A 24,895-nucleotide genomic window follows, 5' to 3' on the forward strand; every position below is an offset into this window, starting at 1 on the left:
TTTATACTTACTGAGAACCCAGTAAATTCTATATGTCGAACATTGTAATTCAAAATCCCGGACATCTCCACATCGTCATAGGTGAAATCTTCCAGCATCCTTTGCGGACGAAGTTGTCTCAAATCATCAATAGACGTGTTTAATGTCATTGCCATTAACATGATGCTATCATAATAAACACGTTTTAAATTAAATTGAAGAAGGTCATTATGATCTTGCCAATAGTTGACCTGCTCATTCGTGGCCCTCTACAAAAATACAAAATTATTTATAGATTAGAAATTACAATTTTCATTACCATTTTATCAGGATACACTACCCGGGTTTTCGGTTTTTGAAAACCTTTAGAATATTGGTTTTCTTCTATTGTCATACCACGTTCATATTCTCATCTTGAAAAAGAAATGATTAGAAAAAGTCGAAAACGATTTTTCCCTAATTCGAGACTGCAAATGGTTGAAAATTCAATCTTTTTGATTGAATATTCAATCGGGCAATCTTTCTGCCCGCCATATTGAGCTAGCCTATCCCGAATTTAACGGCTAAGATAGTAAGTGTGTTTTCTTTCATTTTACCTCATTAGCTTGGCTTAAAATGACCAAAAAACTTTCCTGCAGTTGTTACTAATAATATTTCAGAATATTTGGCAATAGGTGCCTAACCCAAATAAAAATTTGACCGAAATCTTATATTATTAGGCTTTAAGGTGGTACTACACCGCTGATAAACTTTGTGGCCAATTTTGCATTTTTCTGAAAATATAACTAGACAGACTGGTAACAAATGTTATGTATATCATAGGGGCAAAGAATCCAATTCTTTCACTGAAATTTCAGTGATTCAAGACAAGTGGTTCATTATATATATGTTAAGAATGAGGTACCTTGTAGCGGTACCTCTTTTCTTATCATAAATAACGTACCGCTTGTCTTGAGTCATTGAAATTCCAGTGTACTAACTGGATTCCTTGCCTCTATAACTTTTGTTATCAGTGTGTAGTTATTTTTTGAGAAAAATGCAAATATTGTCACAAATTTATCAAGGGGTGTAGTACCACCTTAACCAAACAAGATAAAGTTGACTCACAATTCCATTGTAATTGACATTTTGAAAATGATCCGTGCTGCGAATGGCATGAATGTAGAATGACTTATCCAGAACCGAGATGACTTGTCGAATGTCACACGGTGCAGATGCTTGATGCCACAGTGTCGGCACTTCAAGCATCCAGCCAGGTAATATTAGGACATATTTCTCGCCGTACAAACCATAATCATAAGCCTGTTAGAAATTTCCTTAAATAGGTTAGTAAATACAGTAGATAGAGTTCTTAGTATCTGATCCAGAAAGTTCACTTACTTGCGTACGTTTCAACAACACCTGTTGTCTTTATCAACACTTGATAAGTAGTTTTAGTAAATAGATTTTCGTACATAGCATAGTTAGTATATTTAATTGGATGCCAACATTACGTCCTCATAACATTCTTTAATAAACACTTCATATTCGGTGTCATGGACACTTGGGTTAAATAAAAATGAAGAAGGCAAAAAATACATAATTTTAATATTTAATTGGCGGCCATCTTGGATTTTTTAGGTATCAAATTTCAAAATAGTAAAGGTTCACAACGAAACATGCTAGAAACTTAATATTAATATAAGCAAATTTAATATTATTGGAGTTAGATTTTGATATTAAAACATTCCATTATCTTAGGAAAAGTTTATCAAAAGTTTATCAAAATGTTTTAAGTGTGCTTATTATCTTTCATTTCTAGCATTCTAGAATTAGGTTTCGTTGGATACATGTATCTTAACTCTTGAAATCCGACACCCCAAAATCCATGATGTTCGCCAATAAAATATGCACATTCGGTATTTTGGGTATTTTTCGATTTATTCAACACAAGTCTCCTTGACACCAAATATGAAGTGCCTAGCATGTTTGATAAAAAGTGTTTTAGGTGGAACCTGTTATATAGCAATTAAAACTCTTCACGCGGGTGTCGACTGCAGACGACACATTTTGAACAAAATTCAAAAATTTCAGAATTGTAAATTTTCATTACCATATTTGGAATAAGCATGAAAATTGCATTAAAATGAGTACAAACAAGCTTAGTATTGGTTCAGTGGTTCTTTAGATAGCTCTTGATATTTTGAGAAAATATTTGAAAACTTGGACTTTTTATGTTGAAGCTTATGGCTAGCACGCAGAGCATTAAGTTTGCTGATTAATATTTGTAAAATAACAAACTATTACCTTGCAGGAGAAAGCAAGTGCCCCACTGAAGTAAACGGCAAGAATAATGATTCGTGTGTCATGTCGCTAGAAATAATACAAAAGTCAATAATTATAATTGTTTTGTTAAGACCAAACACCCTGTGCTGTGTAATGCCTTCTGTTTTAGTTATATTTTAATTATTTTCTATTCAGCAACCAAAAAGTAAAAAAATCGTTAGTTAATATAAAATAAGCATTTCAAACTACAAGAATCACAATTACAGATCGCCGATACGCAATTTTATGAAATCGATAATATGCTTGTAAATAAATGATATTCTGCGAAGGTAAGTTACAAATTAAAAGCTTTATTATGCGATTGGAATTCACCTTTTCGGTCAATCCCATAAGCCTTTGCGGGTAGACCCCTCATGTCGTCACGCCGATGCGCACATCGTTACTGCGCATTTCACAGCTTTGAAGTTCACTAATCGATGTGTACAAATTGAATAGACCGCGGTCAGAGATGGCTCTTGCTAATCGATAACACACGCTTACCGCCACTCTTTTCAGGAGAGTGTATTACAGTGTAACATGTTACGGTATGCAGGTTACCGTGTAAGCTGTTTGAATTTGCAACGTTTGAAATCGCATATCTCGATCAAGTGTGGTATCAAACTGCAGCTTAATTACAATCTCCAAACGTTCATATCAATGTTTTTGCTTTGTGGAGACTTTCTTTCTTTCTTTTTCTTTCTTTTTTCTTTTTCTTTTTTGTTGTTGATGTATTTAGATAAACGTTGATCAACAACACATAATCTACTTCATACCTACCAACAAGCTTTCAATATGTCTTTCCGGTACTTCTGGATCAGACATGGCTTCAACTGTAACGATGGTAACACCAGCAGCTCTTAGCCTTCCAATTAAGTCCTTCATATTCTGTTACAAGAATAATAATAACGTATTACATGTACATTCATCTTAACCACCACATCTTGTGGGGGGGGGGGGTACATTATTTTTCCGAAGGGGATGTGAGACTCCAACTTCCAAACCTTTATACATTTTTAAGGATAATTTTACCCATATCTGAGGATTTTCCGAAAATGATAATAGGGACTCATAGATTTATTTAGATAAAATACATGTTAGGCCTTTTTACTCATTTCTTGATACAAAGAATAACACATAATAAACGACCAAATGCATAATACAATGAAGAGTGAAGGAATTACAGTTAAGGCCAGGATGCTGTACATGTAGTTCTGTAACCTATAATACATGTATACGGCATCTACCTGATATGGCAGCAGGTTGGTATGGGAGAAAGATGACGCAGCCAACCAACCAACTGCCAAGTCCATCAATGACATAATATTCTACGTTGAACATTTACTGATAAACAAATTAATGAATTGAATGTCCAGCATATGTTTATGAGTACAAACGGAACTACGATTGAATGAAATGATAAAACATTTAAGAGTAGCTTTTCATAAGATGCTGTTTATAATTTTTTGGAATTGTTTCATTGATGACGAACACTTGATACCAGAATCAAATATCATTCCATTTCAAAGCTTTATACATGCGTATTTAATGACTTTTTTCTCAAAAGACTTCCTTGACTTGGGGTAAATACGATTTTGTATTCTTATACATGAATATCCCAAGGTCTATCGCATCGCAGGCATATCTGTGATGCTTAAAGTATTATATTTAAGTAGCAGAGGATTTGTTCTAGATCTTCAATCACTGTAATAATACGTAGTGCTCTTTTTTGTATTTTAAAAAGAGTATATGAAGAGCAGGGATGTCTCCATGCTAAAATACCTTAATGTATGTATGGTAATACAAACGTACCATAAAAAGTATACAATGCTTCACTGGGTAGAAAAAAATGACTTTGTTAACGACATCAACATTAATTTCTAGAACAATTTTGATCAATATGCTTGTACGATTTTGATCAATATGCTTGTTCCAAGAATTTTTTTGTTCAACCTCAGATGAAAGTGACGACATTCCTATTGATAGAGTCACCCCTACCAAGACGAATGTCGTGACTGTCATCTGAATCAAGATATAGGTGTAGAGTTTAGTCACGGTTGTTTGATGTATATAGAATTGGCTTCATTATTAACTAAATGCAAACTATAGATGGCGCTATTTATCCTAAATCGTATTTCTTCATTTGCCAGGGGTAGGTGATTAATACTGCCATTGAAACAGTAAATGTGTTAATCTCCATTGACTGTGTAATTTTATTCGCCAAATCCTATTACTGCCATATATGTGCTGTGGTTCTTTCTAAACCCATATTTGCGCTTTATACAAATGTCATGTGTGTCTAAATATAATACAGATCTGTTGAATACAAGCCGTTCAAATGCCATTGCTAGAATGGGTAACAATCACGTGCAGTGTGATAAGGCCATCTTATTTATTTAATAATTCGTTTCAAAGCCCTTCCCAAGTTAAAATTCAATGCGGAATGCGGTTTTTAGGTTTTGTACTTTAATTTTTTTTATTGTATGGGATGAGACAAGAATAGACCACCTTTTTATCTGTCGTGGAGGTTTCACTGTGGTGAAGATGAAGAATTTTATTTAGATTTATGATTTAGGCTATTTGTCAGATGTGAGATATTTGTGTAATGGATTTGAAAAAAAAAATAGCGGAAAAACTAAAATTTACTTAATCCAGCGAATAATGCGCACAGAGCGGGCGATTGATTTGAATAATTCGCGCGGGGTTTGAGACGAACTATTAAATTAAGACGACCTTATACAAGTGTGTTATGACTGTTATCATGTATGCTATCACGCTCAAATATACAAATTATGTTATTCAGTAGCATGCATGCATAACTTAAAATGGCATTAACTCTAAAACATTTCACACTATGACGAATGTGTGTATTAAATGAAATGGAAACATTATGGCAATGAAAATATTCATAGCCAAGTATAGATCAAGGAATTCCTGCGGTTAAGAAATAGACAGTACCGTAAAATGGGGTAACTTTGGACACTTTTCAGAGTTTTTAAACCACTGCTTCCAAACAAAACCAATTATATTTCTAATTAACTCTTTTTTATGACATTAGGGTTCCTTCTACACCTTGAAGTTGAAAAAGATTTTTAATAATTTTGTAAGGGTACCCTAGGGGTTAAAAATAGCCCGCCCAAAGTTACCCTGCATTTGGGGCAACTTTGGTCAGAGTATTACATTCCATGAAGAAAAAAAATCAAAAAAATTGATCTTCGCTGTATGGGCAAGTTGTTGTTTATTGTGACATTTGACCCCTTGTAAAATTAATCAAGCACGCATCATTGCTCACAAATATCGATTTTATTTTTTCTGAAAATAATGTAAAAAAATGCAATTTTTGGTCAAAAATCCCAAATTCCAAACATATTTCTTAACAAATTGACACCAAATATGACTGAAAACAATATTGCTATACGAAAATATGACCATTAAAAAAAATATTTTTGACCGACCAAAGTTACCCCGCTGGCCGAAGTTACCCCATTTTACGGTAATGTGTTTTACAAACAAGGTTGGCAGGTACAGTGAAATGAAAATAAATACAGTAGCTTATACCAGAAGCACCAAATAAAAAATGAACTGTATTTGATTAATCTTTAATCATTTTATCTCAAGAGAAAAAAAAAGGGGATGTGCGATAATTACCCGGATAATTATGAGCCAGTGGTAACATTTTCAAACAACGTGCCCAAAATAATTGCTCCCCCAACCTCTCAGCTCCACAAAATATCCCTCTTTGCACAAATATATATATATAGAAAGTTTGCATATTTGAACGTCTGCACTGTGTTCCTAAGAGCGTGTTATTTATCAAAATGTACCCCGTAAATGTATTCAAAAATGCTTCCCCGTTTCGACTTGCCAAAGATTGCCTCCCTTTTTTGGCTTGCCAAAAATTCTTGATTCCCCCTCCAAATGTTACCCTATCCCAGGACTCCAAGTTATGCACAGCCCCTACGGATTTTCCGAAAATATTGCTTAAGGGTTTGTGCTTAAAAATATGCAATGTTATTTATTTTTCTCAACCCATGTCTAAGGATTTTTTTCTTCAAAAAGTTCATTGAGCTCCCGCAACACCTTTTGGAAGTATTTACCTTTATTGCAAATCATGAAATGGATCGCGGCGATTGCATTCTAACCTGATAAATAATTCATATCAGTTACAAATAGTTCATTGAGCTCCCGCGATACCTTTTGGAAGTATTAACTATTATTGCCAGATCGAGGCGATTGCATTTTAACCTAATGAATAATTCATATCAGTCACGTAATTAGTCGATAGCGCTGACATTTCTTCACAAGGAAACCAGCGGAATTCGTCATGGTTTTCGTTAAGTAATAGAAAAACCGAGAATTGAGTGTCTTCTAAATAATAATGTACTCTAGCACTATGGTCTTACCTCACGGAAGTATTCTATATCGTGAAATACCACGGCAACTCGCTTCCATCCCATAAGTTGAATAAACCCAACACGGCCCGGATTCATATCATCATCCAGTGGGTAGGTTTGAATAGTTAGTGGAAATCGTGACAAGTCACTTAAGGCCGGTGAACTAGCTGCTGTTACCTTAGAATGTAAAAGGTCAAAGGTTATACAGGGGTCAATACCAAAATCACTAAAGTTTTGTCAAAAGCTATGTCAATTGGTTTTGTTCTCTGGTCCTATATGGCTGACCGATGTGCAACTTATCGGTCGACTGTTAGAAGCGATCAAAACCGAAAATTTCTCCGATTATGATAATTTTTTCAACTTATTGTATCAACAGTTTGTAATACCTATGTTATTTTGTTTGGCAGCATTGTTAATTAGACCACCATCAAAAACTCAATAATTAATTAATTTGGAATTAAATTCGAATAATTAATTGATTTTAGAGTAAATTTTAATAATAAGTATTGCGTACAACAATAAGGTGTGTATTGTTTGATACCGGGTATGCTTTTGTTTCTGCGCGTATAATCTATATTTAAAACGTTTAACATACATATTAAACAAAAAATCCTTGTTGTTTTTGCAGGTTTAGCACTTTTGTGAGCCTTGGAACTGGTAATTTTTGGCTATCGAACTTTGCCTACTTCCTATGCCTACATTTGCTGGTTTTGCCCCCCCCCCTGCATATTGTCTAGTCTGTATTTTACATGTTTCCCCACATCAAGTTGGTGTACCTTGCTCGTTTTCTTTTCCAACAATAAATGCTTTAAAGACATATTATTTTAAACAATTAGTATTTTGTTGTTGTTTTTATTACTGTTGTGAATGATGACCAGAGATGATTATGTAGTTGTAATTTTTGTTACAAAACCACTCAAAACACAATCAATCTTTAACGAATTTCAAAAACATAAGGAGCTAGTTGTTCGCTCATAATATGTTTTGCCTTTCTCTCATAATTCTCGCTATTCGCAATAAGGGCGCCGCCAGCAGATTTGAGATTAATCGTGATGTATCATGGGAAAAGGTCGACATCAAGTCCGCGCAATACGAATATTACCATGCTATTACATAGGAACACGTGACAATTTTTTTTTTTAGTTTGTCAAAATAAAGGTGTTACACGCGAATCGATACTCAATAATACTTAATAATGTGATTTGAAATGTGCACAATTAATTATTTCTCTATCGATTTGCGTGTAATACCGTTATATTGACAAACTAAAAAAATATTGTCACGTGTTCCTATGTAATAGCATGGTAATATTCGTATTGCGCGGACTTGGATGTCGACCTTTTCCCATGATACATCACGATTTTTCCCATGATACATCGCAAACCGCTGGCGGCGCCCTTATTGCGAATAGCGAGAATTATACCAATGTTTTGTCTTTGTCGCATACGTACTTGTATTATGTTATACTCTCCAGCGACAGGGTTAAGCAAGGTAGATACGGACGAATAGGGTGGCCCAAACATCATTGGTATGGCAGGACCGTTGTAAATATAATCATAAAGAGTTGACAGCGCTTGTGAGGTGTCCTGAAAAAGGAAGAAAGGAAGATATTAACCAAACGCATTTTGAAGGATTTTGTTACATTATTTTTGATCAATCACAACTCATGACTAGATTGACAAAATCGGGAAGAGAAGGGAGCAGCTGCCCAGTTTGGGAGGTATCGGCCGTAAAAAAAAATCCGGCCTAATGCCTGCCGAGCCGATACTGAGCTCACAGCCCCCCAAAAAAAAAAAAAAAAAACACCAACAAAGCCACAAGCCCGGTAGCGTTGAAGCGGGAAACTCCCATAGTGAGGACTTGCAACTTGGAGCTCCAATATAAAATGGCCCCGCAGGGCAAGAAAGGAATGCGTAACCTTAAGTTGTCGACAGCCCGTCACCTTTATTATTTGGGGTTTCTTAAGGAATGCGTAACCTTAATGTATCGTTGACCGACAGAAGGCGTCAATATACATGAAATGCTGTCCTCCAAAGGAAGAGAGGATACTCAAGTATTTCTTCATGTTCTACTACTCACATGTGGTGTTCGTCTAAACATGTGGGTAACCATTGACCTTATTGTCCTTCACATCTCACTAGACATTTCCCACATTAAGTATTTTGACCAAACATGTTAATGGTCTATTACTTCTGGGTGACAAATTAGATTTGATGGATCGTTTGGGTCACCGTCCCCCATTCTAATTTTTAATCTGTATCAGTCGAGATTCTGGAGTAATCACCTATATACACACACCTCTAAAATCCCCGAAATACTGACTGCGTAGTCTCTTTCTGAATTACAAGTTCAGACGAGACAAAAATCACCCAATGTACAAAATTGATTTAGCATTCGAGTGTTAACACGTTGTGAGTTCTTCCTTTATTGTTATGATTATATTTACAAGGTCAAATTAATCTTAATTGACTGTCGTTATTTTACAAAATCAACGCTTGTTAATTTCAAAAGGCATACTTATAGTTTGTTTTTATTAGATACTTCATTTCACAAACTAAATTAATTTTTATTAATGCTATGGGTGCTAGCCATATGCTTCAACATAAAAAGTCCAAGTTTTTAATATTTATCAAGCGGTATCTTGAGAACCACCGAACCAATGCTAGGCTTGTTTGTACTCATTTTAATGGATTTTTCCTGCTGATTCTAATAATGGTCATGACAATTTACAATTCTAATTTTTTTTAATTTAAAAAAAACAAACTTGTCGTCTGCAACGACACCCGCGTCGATAAAATTAAATAGGAATACAAGTGCACCGTTTTCAATCAAGTTATTCCTGTAACATTAAAATAATAACATTGAACTCTCGATTTGTCCTTGAAGTATATTCGTGTTCAATAAAATGAAGCTAAAATATAAGGGGCGCATACCACCAATTATTTTTCGGTGTAAAATCACATAATAATTTCTAAGCGCTCTTTAGCAACGTATGCATAGTTCATTGAATTTACAACCGTACAGCTCAACTGATCATACTTTTCCTACATTCGACCTTGCATGATTTTTGAGTTGACACAGTCATGAAAATAACTATAGATACTTGACAAGACCATTAGTAGCCCAGTTCTGAACCTTTTCATTGATCATTCATAACAATAGGTATCTGATGGATCAGTGAAGATAAGAAGGGATTATAATATCCGTAACCTTGATATTATAGTACATCTCGAGGAAAAAGTGCAATGGACATGTTTTCATTCTATGTTTCAAATATCCCGCGCATGAAAATTGAGTATTTAACCCAAAAATGAAAATGGAACAATTTATTGGAAATCTGTTTTAACAGATTTTTTGACATCTTTTTCTGCACTGTATTATACCTAAATTAAGACATTTGATAAATATAGGTCATCCAAAAAATTGTGATTTTTACACATTTTGGGGCAAAAAAGGAAAAATAAGCAAAAATATCAAAATGTGTCTAACAGTTTCATTCATCAAGTCATAACAAACGGCCTACATGCTTAATTTCTAATAAAATATTGAAATTGTGAAAAATATAGGTATTTATTGATTTTCATGTTTTTCTTGCAAATATGCTAATAATATGCAAATTATGAAATTGCAAAATAAAGTTTCTACATAGCATACATCTTTCAAGTATGATGTTCAAAATGACAGACATCAAAAAGAGATTCGATGAAATGTAAAGGTGTAGTAACAATTTTGGCATGCACTGTCTGGTTAGCCAAAGTACGGTAAGTTGAGCTGTATGGCAAAACAGGCGAAATCGGTAACCTTTTGCACAAGATTTTAAAGAGAATTGGTCATTGCTCATTCTAATGAAGCTAGTAAATGGCCAATATAAGTGTGCTCTTTCATTTAATGACATAAAATTTGAAAAATGTTGTAAGGAACACTTGAGGTTTAGACTTTTAAAACCTACATGTTGGTCAAAAATGTGCTTGGATAGGTAGTTTTCAACAGATTTACCACAGTCGCCTTGCTATAACATTGAATTGCGTTATCTGTTGACCCAATATAAAAAAAGTGTTTTAGGGAGAAGTGTTCGATACAAAAAATTGAGGTTTTGGCAAAAACCAATCACAGATGTATATTTTCCACTAGATCTCACACAGCTCTAATGAAGCTATGCACTCAACCGTGTAGTATAACACAGACTGCGTGGAGACTAGACTCGCTGTGCTGGAAATATCTGTGTACTCGGGTGTATCGAGGTGGAAACTGTGCGTAGACAAATTTTTAAGAAAATCGTTTTGTTGTCAAACTTTTTCATAGGGGCCACCGGTACTGCCTACACCGATTCTGAGGAAAAAACTGTTCAACAGTCGCGACCCCCTGCTTTGTACGCAGTGGTCAGGTTACGTTCTGTCTACGTGACAAACAGTGCAGGTCAGCCAGGGTCCGGGATCAGTGAACTTTGCTACGCCCTCTTGTTAATTTCAATTTTGTACCACCGATAAAGTTGTGTCAAGTGACTGGTACATGATTAGTGTGATTTTAAATTAAAGATTTCAAAAAGTCTTTGACTTTGTGCACGGAGTCAAAAAGCCTTCGACATTATGCATTGTTATGTCCAGTGTTTGTTTGTTTTTGTGTTTTTTTGCCAATGTTTTCAATCTATTGACATTGACAGCACACAGTCTAAAAATTTTTAACTATTGCAACAGCTTAAAATTATTATATTACAACTTGAAATCCTACAAAGGAAAGGATTATTGGTATGGTACAACTCATTGTAATAAGAAAACAAGTTATGAGAACTGTTTTAGAATGATAAGATATTTACAATAAATGTTTTAGATTGGGAATTATAAGATTTCAACCTTATAATAAAAAGATGAATGTAATACTGTGACTAACTTATTTTAATTGTATTTTAAATGTAGAAAAGTAAAAGTAGAAAAGAACCGTAAGAACGAATCTTCTCCTTAATGAAAATAAAATTTAAAAAATTAAAAACATTTTACAGCATACTGCTTGTTACATATGACCCTATGTTATGTGACTTATGAGGACATCATCTTGAAGTAAGGGGTGTTTGTGTTCGTGTTTGCAGCTTCATATAGAGGCGGCGTTGGCGTCGAATTTTGTAATTCCCATTTACAAAAAGGATGATGCTGAAATACTGTCAAACTATCCCCCTGTATCAATCTTGCCATGTTTCTCTAAAATCCTGGAAAGATTAGTTTTCAACAGATCGATTGAATTTATTGACAAAACCCGTATTTTAAATGACAAACAGTTTGGTTTTAGAGCCCATCATTCCACCCATATGCCGATCATGCATCTTGTTGATAAAATAAACAATGCAGTAGAGGATCATAAAACCACAATTGGCGTGTATCTAGACTTATCAAAGGCATTTGATACAATAGATCACAATATTTTCCTTCATAAGATGGAACACTGTGGATTCAGGGGAATAATTTATGACTGAGTTATCTAAGCGATAGAAAACAGTATGTAAATTACAATACCAGCAAATCTGAACTTCAAAGTATAATATGTGACCCGGCAGCACAAATGAGCCGTAAATTCCCTAAATTGTATTCTGAGTTACGGTGTAAAATGTGTACGAAGGTCATATTCATCGGTAACCAAGCTGGCCCGACATCCGTCTCATTTCGATAGTCAAAAACTAATCAATAATCCTATTGTTGAAGTGGATAATAAGCTTCTACCTTAGATGGCTATAGAACTTTTAATAGCTCTGGTCTTTGTTTGCTTATATTGCTAAATCCTGTTCAAGTGGTGGGTTACCAGGCATTGTATTTTGTACAGGTATGCATAACCAACAATTAACAATGAGAGAACTTTCTTAAACCTCGTTGACTTGGGGATGATTTGAAATGACCGCCAATTATGACTGTTTGATATTTATTGCCACAACAATGTGGAAAAAGAGACACATGTAAAAACGTAAAAAGCTATAGTTTTGTTGAAGGAGCAAAGTTTAACAAACCATAACCCCGCTTCTGGATATCGTTTGAAGTCAAATGATATACCATTTTTAAGTTTATGATGTTTATTTTTAAACACGAAATAAAACAAAATTGACCGGGGAGGAATTTACGGCTCATTCGCCGTGGACGGTCACATATGCGGTGTCCCACAAGGCTCAATATTATTAGACATGTTTTGGAAGTGTGATATGTTTTATATGATATCAAAATGATACTGCAACGAACGAGTGCAGGCATATAAAACTTGTTGTATAATAGGTAGAGCTCAATGTGATACATCTTTGTGATACATTTTAAGGGCCTTGTCATGTATATATTTAATGTGATACACCTTTGTTGTGGCACAGTTTAAAACATTGTCATATTTAATGTGATATATCGTTGATGTGACTCATTTTTGAGATTTGTTGTGTTTAATGTGATGCATCGTTGATGTGACACGTTTTGAAAGTATTGTTTGCATATGATACATTTAATGTGATACATCTCTGATGTAACTGAGTGCAGTTGCAATGTTTATTGCAACTTTAATTGGTTTAAAACTGACCATGTTGTTCACAAAATGAATTGATATTGCATTGTATACATGTAGTAATTTGATCATTTTGGATGGAGTGTATAGAGGTTTATGAAAAAGGATATTTGTGACATGTTATGATATTTTGTGAAATAGATGCAGTGTTTTAAGGTACACTTGGTACACGTACATTGATATTTACTTAAAATACATACATTAGTAAGATGAGTATGTCATTAAATATTTATTGTGTGAGTGAAGTTAGTGTTGCTCATTGTTGATGAAGTGCATTGAGGTTAATGAAAAATTATTCTGATATTTGTGACATGTTATGATATTTTGTGAAATGAGTGCAGCTCATTGTTATTTATTTTGAGGGGTGTAAGGGTTTTAAATTATCTTGTTTCTCATTTTTGGGTGAGTTGCGTGGTGTAAGGTGGAAGATAGTACTCGTTGATGCAAGTGTGGTAGAATATGTTGCTCCTTTTGGTTTTGTATGCAAGTTATAGAGGTGAAGGTCTATTGCACTGTTTACGTGGTTCGCGGAAAATATTTTTTGCAGATAATACAGGCTTTATATTATGTGTTATAGCCTTTGTCTACCTTGATGCAATAAAATTATGTTTTAGGCTTTAAAATAAACAACCATGTGGTAGAAGTAAGTTGTATCCATGAGGTAATAAGTTTATGTACAAGAATAATACAAGTTTATGTACAAGAATAACACAAATTTATAGTTGAAGCAAAACTCAAGTTCATAATCAAGTATAACTCAAGCGTATAGGGAAAACAAAACAAAAAATATAGAGGTTTTATTATTCGTTATTAATTATTTCATGTCTTGTTGACATTAAATGTATGCAATTAATAAAAAGAAAAATTATTATTCATGCCTCATTGACATAGAATGTTGTGTGCAATAAACAAGAAGAAAATTATTTCTGAATTTAATTATTGCAATATTCAAATGCAATTGAATAAAAACAATGAATAATATTTTCATGTGGGGGTTTTTAACTGGTGATGTATATGTGTTAAAGTGCAATATAATTTATGAATAACGTGTAAAACTAAGATTATATAATGGAACGGTTTTGATATATAAAATGTACACTTGAAGGAAATTGAAATGGTCGTAGTAATTAATGCATTAATATATTTAGTTTCAAGAAATGATGTTGCAGTATTTCGATGTTGAAAAAAGAAAGAAATGTCAGCATTTTTCCAATATTTATAGAATTATCAATTTTTTTTCAATTATTCAATTTATTTTTGATATTGAATTTGTCAATATACTTGTCTTGAAAAGTAAGTTCAGTAGTACATTTCTGATACTTAAAATTATTATATAACAACTTACATCTCGGTTAAAAGTTTGAAAAGCGTCCATTTGGATATTTCTAGTAATACTTTTCAATATATCTTTGAATAATTCACCCACTTGAAAATATAAGAAAATTATAACAAAAGCACATTCCTTGTGTACTAATATTATACATATCTAAAAAGCACATTCAGTATAATATTTGTGGTGTGATCAAGCAAAATCAGTCTCAAGTCGGGCATATTCAATTTTCAGTTTTTTACATGATTGTATAAAGCATTTGCAAAGCTACATTTTGCAGAAAACTCCATTGAAATTGAACATTTATTTCCAAAGCTATGAAAAGTTGAAGTGTTTCCAAAACAATATGCAACAAAGGAAATTATTGTCTTTGATGGGCTATATCTGAAAATAAATATATCAGTTTCCGACTGATTTTGCTTGATCACACCACATTCATGTTTGAGAAGATGTTGACCTACTATACATGAACAGTGTCTTAGGACACATTGGCACGTTCGAAGAAATGGAAATCTGCACCTCACTCCATATATTGAACGCAGTTTATTTAATGGAAGGTGAATTTTTAAAACAAATCCATTCAAGGTGAATGAGGCTATATGTTAATATAGGCTTAATAAAAATTCCTTTAAAAAAGGAATGGGGCGCCCAAATTATGTGAGCTTGGACGTGATATGGTGAATTCCATGGCATGGTGTTTAGATTTGGTCCCGGGGATTTGGTATCATAATGATTTTTTCTAGGGAAGAGTAGAAGATGATCAAATGCAAGACAAATGTGTTTGATTGGGGAAGGTGTATCACAGGACCGTTTTGGATGAAATAAATTGAATTGGAATGAAGCTGTCGTGTCAATTTGCGATTATGTGGGGGGGGGGAGTTCAATTTTGGGGCATACTATAGTGATGATATTGCTTTGGATATTGAATATTGTTGAATTTCGTTATGCAGGGGGGTATATGATGGATAGTATAGAAGAGGATCTACCCTATGTTGACCAAAAGAAAAGTTTTTATGAATGTATAACGTCTGTGATACATATACATCATAACGTCTGTGATACATATACATCATCTACTTGCTAATACACTGAAAATCTAATAGAGATGAAGGATAAAAGACAATTACAGAACATTCATTCTTCAAAAGTAGCTATATGGGTATACAATGTTTACAAGATAAGAACGTTAATGTTTTGTACATGAACGTAACATCTTTGATACATAGTTGTTAACACACTGAAAATCTGACTAGAGATTTACAATTTGATGATATCCAAAAGAATACTTACTAACTTAGCATTGAAGAATTAAAATAATTACAGAACTTTCATTTGTTAACAGACACGTAGCAATGATTAACAATGTTGAAAATACAAACGTAACGTTTTGTTCATAAACATAACATCCTCGACACATCTAGGATCCGCATAATTTGTTGATTAATGTCATAAACAGTCACAAAAGATTTATGGTCTGATCATTTTATTAAGGGGAACCCGATATTGCATTTGGAAGAACCAGGCTTTTCAATTACTATCAAAACTGCTGGGTACCAAACTTTTTGATACAGCTTGTATAGTAATTTGTTCTAATTTCCATGCAAAAGGAGCCAGTTGTTTCATCCTTAAAACAAATAGGCTACACCATAATTTCCAATTACCCCATGCAGATAGATAAGACCTTGGTAAGATAAGCGTGTTAATTGTTATGTCACTATCTTGATCTTGATAAGATGCCTGACTTTGAAACTTTGGGTACAAAAACTCATACTCTGCAAGTTAGGTCAAATTTTGCACTATGGTTGTTTATTTGAGCTTATTGGACTATGCCATTCAGATTAGGCTATTGTAATCCATAGTGTTGGTCACCGTCTATCGGGTTCTAAGAGGCGGTAAACTGGTTACAAAGGTCAAAGTGGTTACAAAGGTCAAAGGTCTCGATTTATTTGGTGTTTTTACAAATCCATTAATTTTGTCTTTTAAACAAAGAATATACGCACACCATTTTATCCTTTGCATAACAGAAAACAATAATAAAATCAAATCCAAGCATATTGTGGATTTATTTCTGAGCAAGGGCATAATTTTAGCAAAATAGCACAACAATTGCGGAGTAAATCTAGTAAGACTGAAATTAGAAGCTACTCACAAGTACATGCCAATATTGTGGGACGCCTCCGTAGAGGGCGCCCCAAAAAGAAACTTATAATATTTCACAAGGTCATATCATAAAATCCTGTTCATCAAAATTAACCAAAATTACACACATGATTACTTCAATACTTTACTCTAAACACATGTCAGTAACCAAACAGTTTTCCAACTGACACAACAGCAAAATGCACTAACATGGAACAGCTACCTGGATCACATTCACAGCCCAATAATTGGCACCCAGCACAAGAAATCTGTGAGAATGCGTATAAGATCCAAACTGGTGCTGCTTTTTACTTTTCACGCAATTTCTTCAAGAAACAGGTTTTGTTGTACACTATTCCACTTACTCTTTGGGAATTATCATCTGTGTGAGGATCTTACGCATTCTCACAGATTTTTTGAGCTGGATACCAATTATTGGGCTCTGAATGGTGTCCATGAAGCTCTTCCATGTCAGTGCGTTTTGCTGTTATGTCAGTTGGACAACTGCTTGGTAACTGACATGTGTAAAGTTATTCTGTGTGAAATTTTGGGTCATTTTGATGGACAGGGTTTTCAGATATGCCCTTGTGAAAAATTATAAATTTCTTTTTGAGTTCAATTTATATGTTAAAGTACATCAAGTGATCGGTTATAGCAAGATGATGCTCTTGGTGTTGAAATAAGCTTTTTGTAACCAAATAATCGGACCTTTTCAGAACCAAATGCCGCTTCCACCAGCATTTCATAATATACGTGTAGTTTAAAAACCGAGTGTGTGTATATTGAAAATAGCATTTCGTCATCGAAACAAAAGCTTATGCAGACGAAATATGCAAACAAAACAATGTAATGAAAAAGAAACTTACCCCTGCATGGTCCCATCTAAAACAGATATAATACTCGTCTAATATGCCTTCCATATTATTGACATGATCAGTAGCAACTTGCAACAGTGTGCCAAACTCATGTGACTCTCTCTCACTTTGGCGAGTCATAATGGAGCGAATATAAAGAGCAGTTTTGTTCCCATAAGCACATGTTTCGTCACTATGAAGAGATATGGTATATGAAATCACACAGCAGACAAGTAAATGAAAGTATAATGGTGACATGTTCCTTTCTTACTACACCACGTACGTAATGACGTGAAGTGCTCCCGGCCGGTGGAAAAATATGACTTGCTAGTACTGTGAACAAACTTAGAATGCCAAAGCAGATTCGCGAATCACCAGTTATATGAACATGATGAAGTAACAACCGTATTATGTTGCTATTAATGGCGTCCATGACTACAATCAGTTAACGGACGAATTTGTCATGCGCAGATCGCACTTGTCGCATTTAGCTCGCATGAATGGTGCAATAAATCTCATCAAGAAACCTATTTTCCCGAACCAAATTACGTACTTTCATCGAGTTTATATGCAATATAGTGCATACTGCAGTTACTGTCCGTTTTCCTATACACAATACACAGTGCTCTTCCCATTGACGCGTGACCTCTACAAATAGCGTACGTTAGAAGTATGGGGATTTGCCTAGTTAACGTCGCTGTGTGAAAAATAACCGGCCAATATTAAAAGTACTCTTCTAAAATTCTAGAAAATATAGTTTTGTAACATGTCCTAAATTTTTAGCTAATTTAGATGTTTGGAAATATGCGTACTTTGGTGTTATAGTGTATGTTATAGGTAATAGTACATTGTCTAGTTAACGTCGCTGTGTGAAAAATAACCGGCCAATATTAAAAGTACTCTTCTAAAATTCTAGAAAATATAGTTTTGTAACATGTCCTAAATTTTAGCTAATTTAAATGTTTGGAAATATGCGTACTTTGGTGTTTTAGGAAGGATATGTAAACGACAGATAACACCAAAAAATATGAAGAAATTATTTCCAAACCGTGTTAAGTCAACAATCATTATGTTGCTCATTTTCAAGAATGCTGGTTAACAAAAAGCAGGTCATTGTCTCATTTCGTGAACAAAGGTCCACATACCATTGTTTCCTTGCGTTTCCTTTATAATCGGTTACCCAACTGAAGCTAGTAATACCAGCTCATTGCGATACCGCACATATAAAACAGACACATGTGCACAACCAGAGAAGATCTGATTAAATCAGTTGAGCTGTTTTCAATGAGTGTTATCTTGGTTTAATAGCTTTTAATGGGGTTTAAGTCCTGCAAAGGTGGCGGTGAATTCTACTTTAGACATGACTGCATCATGAAAGCCTTTGTATGGCATTAATTATGAACCTTACTGAATAGCTAGCCAAATACAAGTAAACCACAATTCTTTGTGGTGCATTTGAGGCTTTTTTGTATACCTTTAGGGTCCAATTGTCATAAAACTGGTTTGTTTTAAAATTTTCAATTTGTTCTCCAAACATCTGTAAAAGGTGTAGATTCTTCACTGATTGTTGGCAAAAATTGCAAAAAAAAATCTAGAATTGGGCAAAATTACCATCATTCTACCAGCGCTCTTTTGTCAAATGGTGTATATTTTGCCGCATGATTTCGTAATTCCAGGCGCACATCATTACCTAATCCACAATCAAGAACCCGTCCCACAATGGAATGGAGTCCCACTACTCAATACGTTTGAAAGCGTTTGAGTCGCGTACGCTTAACTAATTTTTCTTGGAGGTGCGGATGCATATTAGAGAGTTTGCGAATGAATTTTGAAAATGTACTTCAACTGAAACGGCAACTTCGATTGGATTTCTTGCTCACATTTACTCCAACGGGAACGTATGACTGATTACTGCACCAACATCACCGTCTTGTCATTTTCCTACCTTTTCTGTGGTCAACGCCATAAAGTGCACTATTCAATAACTCAAAAGTGCGGTAATGGTAGATGGCAATATTTCCGATCCATTTGTGATCACTACTGTGGTTCGACAGGGTGATGTTTTGGCGCCATTCCTATTTATGGCGTTAGTAGACTTTCTACTGAAGAATACCATATGAGATCTTTACAGATTCGCATAACATGTTTTGTAGAGTCCACGATGTTCTACGACATGCTATTACTTTCTATAGGAGTAGAGCATCAGTTATGTAGCACCAATGAAAAATAATATGCTTTAAGGGATCATGATGCAGTCATGTCTACAGTATAATTCATCACGACCTTTGCAGGACTTAAACCCCATTAAAATCTATTAAACATGTTAAACCAAGATAACACTCATTGAAAACAGCTCAACTATGTTACATCAGATGTTCTCTGGTTAAATCCACACACACATGTGTCTGTTTTACCTGTGTGATGAGCAATGAGCTGGTATTATAGTTTCAGTTGGGTGAACGATTATAAAGCAAACGCAAGGTAACAATTACTGTGTGGCCTTTGTTCACGAAATGAGACAATACTGTGCATAGTGTTAACCACATTCTTGAAAATGAGAAACATAATGGCTGTGGGCCGAAACACGGTTTGGAAATAATTTCTTCATATTTTTTGGTGTTATCTGTCGACGGAGAATAATGAAAGAAATGGGGTTCTCCGAGCATGTGACTGACCTGATTTGCTCATTATATCACAACCAAGAAGCCCCCGTTAGAACAGAGAGTGGAGACAGTGAGTGGTTCACTATTGGCCAAGGCGTTCGTCAAGGATGCATTCTGTCACCGTACCTTTTCAACATATATGCAGAGTACATCTTGAGGAGAGCATTTGTTGGTGTTACAGGTCAGGTGTCAGTCGGAGGACGAAAGATTAACAACCTCAGATACGCTGACGACACCACCCTTATTGCAAAGTCATCAGATGAGCTTCAGGACCTTATAGACAGAGTAAAAGCAAGTAGTGAGGAATTTGGGCTGCATCTCAATGTCAAGAAAACAAAGATAATGATCTGTGGAGGAGATACAAATCAGCAAGTGAAGGTGAATGGAGAAGATGTGGAACAAGTTGACACTTTCAACTTTCTGGGATCACTAATAGACAATGCAGGGGCAGTTCCGTGGAAATCAGAAGACGCCTAGCCATGGCAAGATCATCAGAATTGCGTTGACAGATATATGGAAAGACAGAGGTATTTCTAAAGCTACCAAGATTCATATTATGGATGCTCTGGTTTTCCCGATTGCCTTGTATGGCTGTGAAACGTGGGCGGTTGGAATGACAGATAAGAAAAAGATCATGGCGTTTGAAATGTGGTGCTGGCGGAAGATGCTGAGAATATCTTGGAAAGAACATAAGACCAACAAATTTGTAAGAAACCAAATTGGAGACCATGCTTCCGTGTCCCAGAAAATAGATCGTTTTAAACTGGCGTATTTTGGCCACATTTCTAGAAGAGATGGTGACAGCATTGAGAAGATAATTATGCAAGGTCACATAGAAGGCAGTCGTAGAAGAGGTAGACAGAAGCTTAGATGGACTGATGGAATTAAACAATTAACAGGCCTTTCTCTCGTCGCAGCCCACCGTCTGGCTCAAGACAAAAGCTGCTGGAATACCATCATCAACAGGGTCACAAAGGGTCAGTCATGACCCATAGGACCACGACGACGACGACGATCTGTCGTTTACATATCCTTCCTAAAACACAAAGTGCGAATATTTCCAAACACCTAAATTAGCTAAAAATTTAGGACATGTTACAAAACTATATTTTCTAGAATTTCAGAAGAGTACTTTTAATATTGGCCGGTTATTTTTCACACAGCGACTAGGCAATGTACTATTACCTATAACATACACTAAAACACCAAAGTGCGAATATTACCAAACATCTAAATTAGCTAAAAATTTAGGACATGTTACAAAACTATATTTTCTAGAATTTTATATGAGTACTTTTATCTACTATTAGCATAAGGCATTTGGGTGAAAACCTTAACATTTTTAATTTATTTATATGTATTAATATTTTTCACAAGATATGTCACATCAGTTCCAAACTTCAAGATTATTATACTAAAGATATGTTTATATACTAACACGGTGTGTATCTCAAAAAAGTTACAATTTTAAATATATATAATCTATTTACAACAAAAGGAATATTTAAACTAATTTTCATTAATATATTTAGATGCTTTGTTTGTGATTTAAACATGTCTGGGTGCAAAGTTATGATAAAAACTGAAAATGGCGGCCATTTTGGACGCCATCTTGAATTTTGAAGGAAGCACAAGGGGGATTTTCGGGGACTTTTGGAATTTGATTCTACACATGTTCCTGGACGTATCCTGAAAAAATCAGCTTGTTATGAGAAATGTAAGGGTATAATACTATTGGCCTATAAGTAGCGCTTTGTTGGATTTGTTTCTGTGTGATTTAAAGCTTTTATTTAAAATTTCCTGAGGCCGGTCAAAATTTACCTGTTCCAATTTCTATGTACAGTATACATAGAGCCATGTAGGAAGTATGGGAATGTATCTGATAGTGTACAATGCGCTTTATACAATCAATGTACCATAATTATGTACAGGTTGTATTGATTGTTAAAGTTCATGGTCATGCCCATTCCCTGTCAATAATTTCCTTTATTTCACCTCACACCTCTCAGATTTGTAAAGTAAAGTAAATATAATGCTTCAGATTAATTTCAATAGTGAAATAAATTCCTTTGTGATGCAATGTTTTGTAAAGTTGGGCTTTTCCAATGTCAAGTGGGCTTTCCCAATTCTTAGTCAGAATCTAATAATATCATTTTTTGCTATTATAATAGTTTAAATATATTTCAAAAATGACTAGAAACACTATGTGCTACGTGTCACTTCTGACGTTGATATAAGCAACATTTGCTCATGCAAGGATAATAACAATAGACATAGAAATTGCGACAAAAAACAATAAAAACTTTGGATGGTTTTGTTAACAGTAATGGACTAATCATGGTAAGTACCACAATACCTTTACAAGCAGGTTGCCACATATGTATAGATGTAGCTGTGCAGAAGGAATCTGTGGACATGATGAGAAAACACCATGCCTGTAACATGATTAATCCATCCAGTTTAATTTTTAACTTTATATCAAAATTAATGATGGTTTTTATGTAGAAATTTCTAATGGCCAACAGATATTGGTTGATTGAATCTACAATAAATTTAGTTTTCAATTCAATTCATTTTATATAGCACAAAGTTGAACTGAGGAATCATAATAATTATGTATTATACACATATGTGTGTTGTTGTTTTTTCTGTCTCAGGGATAAAAAAAAGTGGAGCAACATTTCAGTCAAGATGGATGAAAATCAGTTTGACAACTATGTGAAGTGCTTAAAAGCATTACAAACTCTATGTTTGCAAGGAGTTCTACCTTGTGTTGAGAGTGCTATTGAAAAATGGCATAATGATACCAAACAGAAGCTTACACCATGTTCCATGAAGTGTACCAATGTCAAAAATAAAAACAAACATCGCAAGAGTGGACAAGACTGTCCATGGTTTCCAAAATCTTGCACCAATTGTACTAACTGGGGACATGAGATGGAGAGTGCCTACTGGCCAGCATGGACTATACCCTCTAGACCTCCTTGCCATGGACCACCAATTATCTGGACCAACTTAAAACCCTCAAAACTTTACCATAGTCCAATTGAAACAGCCAAGGGTTTTGCTGTTGGAGTATCAGGAGAGGTGGAATACTACAAAGAGTATGGAGACTTCGATGCTGCCAGTCTACTCAAAATGATGCTGCATTTTGGGGAATTCCACAAGAGTAACCCTGATATGTACGGAATAATCAAAAAGGTATTTATTATTTACTTTAAAGCCATAAATATGATCACTGTAATTGTACGTATTTCACACTAAAATGATACAATAATATTATTAATATTGTGAGGAAAGTTTTCTATCCATTTTAAGGGCTCGGTCACCCACATTTGACAGTATTTTTGTGGGACCAAAGAGCACATCAGATACACCAAATTGCATTCAGAATACGAAGAAGTCCTCCTGATATCACATAATTTTGATTTGTTGAAATTCGCGATATAATACATATTTTATGGCAAATTATTGCAAATTGACATCTTTGACATTTAACAGTCCTCGAAGTAAAGTTTATAAATCTAATGTTATGTAGTTAAAGTGAATGTATCTGGGAGCATGGGCGCCAATCCTACCCCCCCCCCCCCCCCACACACACACCCCACAACCCCACCCCACCCCCACACACCCCCACACACATTGAGGAAAATAACCCATTTTTTAACATTTCAGCCATTTGTTAACAATTCAGGACAAAATAATGTTACCCCACACACACATCATCCCACCCCCACACACATTTGAAGACGGATTGAAGAATGTCTAGGATGAAAAGCCGACCATCATATGAACATTTTGACCTTTCGTATTGAAGATATACATCTTTGGTCAACATTTTCACAGGCATTGAGTTTTGCAATGTGACAGGTGTGCTGTAAATCGCACGCCTGGATAACCCGAGGTGTGCTTTTAGGTGTGCTGCAAATCGCACACCTAAATAAAGCAAGGTGTGCTTTTTTCAAAACTGGTGTATGACTATGATTTCATTTTCAGCTAAAACTTAGCAATTGTGACAACATACATGTACTTTTTTTAAATGGCCATGGTAAAAGCTCTGGGGTAATGAATGGTGTATACTGCATAGATGTCCCTGGACTTTGGACTTATTGCTAGTGGCATTTGTAATTTTTTTTTTTAATTATTTTTTTTTTTAGGATTTAGAATGTCCCTGGAACTTTAGAATGTCCCTGGAATTTTTTTAATTAAAAAAAAAAATTACAAAAGATTTAAAAATTATAAATTCTTGTTTAAAATAGGCAAATTTGTAAATTATGTTCACATAATAATCTATGAATGATTTTAAAATGCATTTGTTTTGTATGCTTCTTTACTTCATAAATAGGTTGTAATGTGAACATCAATTATAAATTTGCCTATTTTGAACATGAATTTATAATTTTTAAATTTTTTGTAATTTTTTTTTCAAGTTTAAAAAAAAAAATTAAAAATATTTCCAGGGACATTTTTAAGTTCCAGGGACATTCTAAATAAAAAAATAAAAAACTTAAAAAAAAAAAAAAAAAAAAAATTGCGGCGCGTGCGAATCGCACTCGCACGCCTTAAAACTCAATCCCTGTTTTCATATGATGGTCTGACTTTCATCCCATCTACATAGCATTAGATTTATTAAGTCTACCTGGTTTACTTCGAGGACTGTTAAATGTCAATTTTAATAATTTGCCATTTTATTATATCCCACATCAAAAGTTA

Source organism: Amphiura filiformis, chromosome 7 (genome assembly GCF_039555335.1).
Source record: "Amphiura filiformis chromosome 7, Afil_fr2py, whole genome shotgun sequence".
Classification (NCBI taxonomy): Eukaryota; Metazoa; Echinodermata; class Ophiuroidea; order Amphilepidida; family Amphiuridae; genus Amphiura; species Amphiura filiformis.